This window comes from Cebus imitator, unplaced genomic scaffold (genome assembly GCF_001604975.1).
Source record: "Cebus imitator isolate Cc_AM_T3 unplaced genomic scaffold, Cebus_imitator-1.0 Scaffold0, whole genome shotgun sequence".
Classification (NCBI taxonomy): domain Eukaryota; kingdom Metazoa; phylum Chordata; class Mammalia; order Primates; family Cebidae; genus Cebus; species Cebus imitator.
The window spans coordinates 11305399-11310695 of NW_016107315.1; the positions used below are offsets into that span (position 1 = coordinate 11305399).

The following is a 5297-nucleotide window of genomic DNA, read 5'->3' on the forward strand; positions in this document are numbered from 1 at the left end:
TTAATGTGTCATTGCACATCAGTGACAAGCATTTTTTTTTTTTTTTTTTTTTTTTTTTTTGCCTTTCACTTTCCTCCAAAACCATTTTTCTCAACTTCATCATGAAACAAATGTCGTGTGCTCAGTCTGTGATGGGGCTCTGGCCTAGGTTAGGTGACAATTTCTGAAAGCTCAGAGAGGTGAGGTGAAGGAAAAAGGACATTGATGCTTGGATCTTATAAGCCTCACATGCAACAATAAACCCAATTCTTAGATATTCAAATTCTTAGAGAGATTGGTTTGGTTGCAAAAAAAAAAAAAAAAAAAAAAAACACGTCAAATTGGCTTCAGCAAAAAAAGAGAATTTATTTTTATTGTTTCAAATAACTGAAAAGTGTATGGGCAATAGTTTCAGGCATGGCTGAGTCCAAATGCTCAAACAACTTTGCCAGGAATCCATCTACCTTCATTTCTCAGCTTTGCCTTCCTTTCTGTGGGTCTCATTGCCAGGCAAGTCCTGGAGCTGGTGGCAAAGACGGCTGCCTGCAGCTCCAACTATATTCCCACTGGCTTGGCATCTGAAACAGAAAGAGCAAGGCTCCTTTCCATGAGTTCTAGCAACTGCCCTTAGATTGATTCTCATGGGCATGGCTTTTATGATGAGCCTGTGTTAGGAAAACGGCATGCTCTCATAGGACCAGCCTTGTTCATAGGCCCCACGCTGAAACCAGGAGTTGAGATCAGACCCAAACACACACAGACTTTTTAAGAAAGGAAGGGGGTTGGTTGCACAACAGCGTAAGTGTATTTACTACTATTGAATTGTACTCTTAAAAGTGGTTAAGATGATCACTTTCAGCCAGGCACAGTAGCTCACGCATATAATCCCAGCACTTTGGGATGCTGAGGCAGGCAGATCACCTGAGGCCAGGAGTTCAAGACCAGCCTGGCCAACATGGTGAGACCCTGCCTCTACTAAAAATACAAAAATTAGCTGGGCATGGTGGTGTGCACCTGTAATCCCAGCAACTCAGGAGGCTGAAGCAGGAGAATCACTTGAACCCTGGGGGCTGAGGCTGCAGTGAGCCAAGATTGCACCATTGTACTCCCGGGCAACAGAGCGAGACTCCATCTCAAAAAAAAAAAAAAAGATGATCGCTTTCATGTTTTATGTATTTTACTACAACTGAACATTTTCTAAAGAAAAATAAAGAAAGGGGTGGTTTCCTCAAAGGGGAATTGAGGAGTTGTTACCAGAAGAAGAAATGAATGTGAGTAGGTGAAATCAACCAATTTCCAGAACAAATAGAGTCAGGCGCTGAGACCAAACACATGTGTCTTTTCTCGCTTTAATGCCGGAGGGATTTCAGACTTAACAGAGTGAAGAAAGAAGGAAGTGGAACCCGGTCATGGTCCTCACCCATGAGGTGGGCGTGAGGAGCAGGCTGGTACTGGATGGGTTCAATTCGGCCACAAAGCCTGGTGAGGTCACAGGGACTCTCTTCTTCCAGTCCCAACCCAAAAGGTTGCCTAAGTCAGGTGCTGTGCCATGTGTACCAAGAAACTTTCTGCTGCCACCTCTAAGAAAGAGAAGGATCAGGAGGAAAGAGAAGGATCAGGAGTTAGCACCGAAGGCTCCATCTTTTCACCTGTCTGTTCTCAAGCAGGACCTTAGTGTCTGAGGCAGCTCTGCACCCACAGTCCCTGGCAGGGGCTCACCCTGGGGTACATATCATGTTCTCCTAAGCTCATGTCACTCCATTTCAGATGTCAACTGGACACGGACTCCTGCCGATCCTCCCTACTGTCATTCACTCCTCTCCTGGTACAGTCTTGATCTCATGAGGTCTCTTCTGCCCTTCCAGTGTCTTCCCTCTGTGGTTCCACCAGGCACCAAGGCTGAGCCCTTTCCCTCGGCCTGCAAGGTCAGTGGGGACCCTGAAGTCCAGGGTCCTGCCTGGCCCTGGACCACCTCCTTCAACTTCAGCAAGTTAGTGGTCTCCCTGTCACCATGCAGCCTGGCACCCTGAGACCTCCTCATGGGCCTCCCTCAATGGCCTTTCTCTTGTTCTAGGATATTGGACCCTTCCTTAGCTCCTGATGCTTCCATTTGGCTTCTCATCTTTTTCCACATACTGTTTTCTTCTAGGCTCTCTGGCTCCATTTTGTTTTGTTTTTTGTTTTGTTTTGAGATGGCGTCTCGCTCTGTCACCTAGGCTGGAGTGCAGTAGTGCAATCTCGGCTCACTGCAATCTCCGCCCCTCAGGTTCAAGCAATTCTCCTGCCTCAGCCTCCCGAGTAGCTGGGATTACTGGTGCATACCACCATGCCTGGCTAATTTTTTGTATTATTTTTTTTTTTTTAGTAGAGACAGGTTTCGCTGTGCTGGTTAGGCTGGTCTTGAACTCCTGACCTCGTCATGATCCGCCCACCTTGGTCTCCCAAAGTGCTGGGATTACAGGCGTGAGCCACCGTGCCCGGCCGTCTCTGGCTCCTTTTGAAGGCCTCTGACAGCCCCTATCTTATTTCGTCTCCACAGAAGGCCATGGTGCCATGACATACTCAGGGGCGCTGTTCAGAATATCAGGCACCACGTGGCATGGGCACTGACCGTCAGCATAGACACTGTCATCAACACCGGGGCCCTGAGGGACTCTGCTGGATCAGCTGTCACCTTCTTGGTTCTTGGATCATGATGGGGGCCCTGGGAGTTCCAAGAGGGGGTCCAGGCAGCTGGAGTGGGGGCTCATGGGATGGCTGTTTACCAACAAATACATACCTGCACCTCCAGTGAACATTCACTTGACACACTCTTTCCAGGAAGATGCACGTTTAGCACCTCCTGCCTGGGCCTAAGCTCAGTTCTAGTTTTGGCTTCACTAAATACAAGTTATGTGATTTGAGCAATTCACTTTGGCTTTTATTTTTGAGATGGAGTCTCACTTCTTTGCCCAGGCTGGAGTACAATGGCACGATCTCGACTCACTGCAGCCTCCATCTGCTGGGTTCAAGCATTTCTCCACCTCAGCCTCCCAAGTAGCTGGGATTACAGGCATGTGCCAGCACACCCAGCTAATTTTTGTATTTTTAGTAGAGATAGGGTTTCACTGTGCTGGCTAGGCTGGTCTGGAACTCCTGACCTCGCCATGATCCACCCACCTTGGCCTCCCAAAGTGCTGGGATTACAGGCGTGAGCCACCGTGCCCGGCCCACTTTGGCTTTTTTGAGTCTTGGATTTCTTATCTGTAAAATGGAAATAGTAAGCAGGGAATCACACAGATGTGTATACACTGGATTTATTCACATTAGTCAAAATATCTATCTAAATGTCTATCAATAGATGAATATAGTGTATGTATATATATACACACACATAAATATATACAATGGAATGTTATTCCACTTTACAAAGGAATGAAATTCTGATACATGCTATTATATGGATAAGCCTTGAAAACATTAGTTAAGTAAAACAAGCTAAAAGGACAAATACTGCATGATTCTACTTATATGAGTACTTGGAACAGGCAAATTCATAGAGAAAGAAAGAATAGTGGTTACCAGAGGGGGGAAGTGGGAAGTTATTCTTTGATAGATAGAGTTTTAGTTTGGGTTTATGGAAAAGTTAGTTGCACAACAATGTGACTCAACTTGATGTCATTGAATTGCACATTTAAAATAGGTTAAGATGGCAAATTTTATGTATATTTTATCGCAATAAAAAATGAACACCGGGTGCAGTGGCTCACACCTGTAATCCCAGCACTTTGGGAGGCTGAGGCAGGTGGATCACCTGAGGTCAGGAGTTTGAGACCAGCCTGGCCAACATAGTGAAATCCCATCTCTACTAAAAATACAAAAATTAGCCAGGTGTGGTGGTGCATTCCTGTAATCCCAGCTACTTGGGAGGCTGAGTCAGGAGAATCACTTGAACCCAGGGGGCAGAGTTTACAGTGAGCTGAGTTCGAGCCACTGCACTCCAGCCTGGACAACAGAGTGAGACTCTGTCTCCAAAAAAAAAAAAGAAAATACAATGCCTACTACATGGAATTATTGCAAATATTACATGAGATCATTTGTCTATAAGAAGCCTTTGCAACCTCAAGTGCTATTATTGTTACTGGCCAATAGCATTAAGTTATAATTCAATTATCTTGGCTTTATCCAAGAATTTCCTAAACATTATTTTTGTATTTTAGGAAGGGAATTTATAAAACTCACATTATTCCTATTCTTTTGTGAATTCAAGTAAGTTCTAGAGAAAGAAAAATCAGCTAAGAACAGCTTGCCAGTATTATTTGAGGGAATATGGAAAGGACAAAATAATCTCCTTTACAATCTGGAAATGACACCATGAAAACGGTATTATTTTTCATCATCACACATATAAACACCTATTGAAGAGCAGTGCATTAAGGCGGATAGAAGTCATTCACTCTTGACTGTGAGCTGCTTTCCGTCTGACTTCAGCGGAGCACACTAAGGCAGAGTCTATCACATCTTTTTTTTCTTTGCTGCTATTGCAGACAATTTCTTTAACAACATATAAACATTATTTCCCCAAATAAAATGTCAAACTTTGTAATCTCAGGATGCTCTTCAATTAAATTGACCCAGAATATTGACAAAGTAGAAACTTTTTTAAAAAGTTAAATCACAGGCTGGGCGAAGTGGCTCCTGCCTGTAATCCCAGCGCTTTGGGAGGCCAAGGTGGGTGGATCACTTGAGGTCAAGAGTTCAAGACCAGCCTGGCCAACATGGTGAAGCCCTGACTCTACTAAAAATACATAAATCAGCTGGACGTGATGGTGTAATCTCAGCTACTTGGGAAGCTAAGGCAGGATAATCTCAGCTACTTGGGAGGCTGAGAAAGGAGAATCGCTTGAACCCCAGAGGTGGAGATTGTAGTGCCACTGCACTGCAGCCTGGGTCACAGAGTGAGACTCTGTCTCAAAAAAAAAAAAAAAAAAAAAGTTAAATCACTCGATATGCATTCTGAAATATTTAGGGGAAAGTACATCAATTACTGCAATGTACTTTGAAATGCACCATGAGGCCAGGCGCAGTGGCTCACGTCTATAATCCCAGCAATTTGGGAGGCCAAGGAGGGTGGATCACCTGAGGTCAGGAGTGCGAGACCAGTCTGTCCAACATGGTGAAACCCTGTCTCTACTAAAAATACAAAAATTAGCCAGGCCTGGTGGTGTGCACCTGTGATCCCAGCTACTTGGGAGGCTAAGGCAGGAGAATCGCTTGAACATGGGAGGCAGAGGTCGCAGTGAGCCAAGATCGTACCACTGCACTCCAGCCTGGGTGAC

The 5297-nt window shown here is 44.9% G+C and overlaps 1 protein-coding gene and 1 long non-coding RNA gene across 3 annotated transcripts in view; one reads left to right on the top strand and one right to left on the bottom strand.

Annotated features, from left to right (window-relative positions):
* NRROS (negative regulator of reactive oxygen species) overlaps positions 1-5297 on the top strand; it is a 25035-nt gene that overhangs the window by 3280 nt on the left and 16458 nt on the right. The window lies entirely within an intron of this gene.
* The window catches only part of LOC119469183, a 26564-nt gene continuing 21267 nt past the window's right edge, over positions 1-5297 (bottom strand). For both annotated transcript variants that reach the window (XR_005198015.1, XR_005198005.1), the window contains exon 3: positions 1-557. This is a non-coding gene — a long non-coding RNA (uncharacterized LOC119469183). The remainder of the gene's footprint in view (positions 558-5297) is intronic.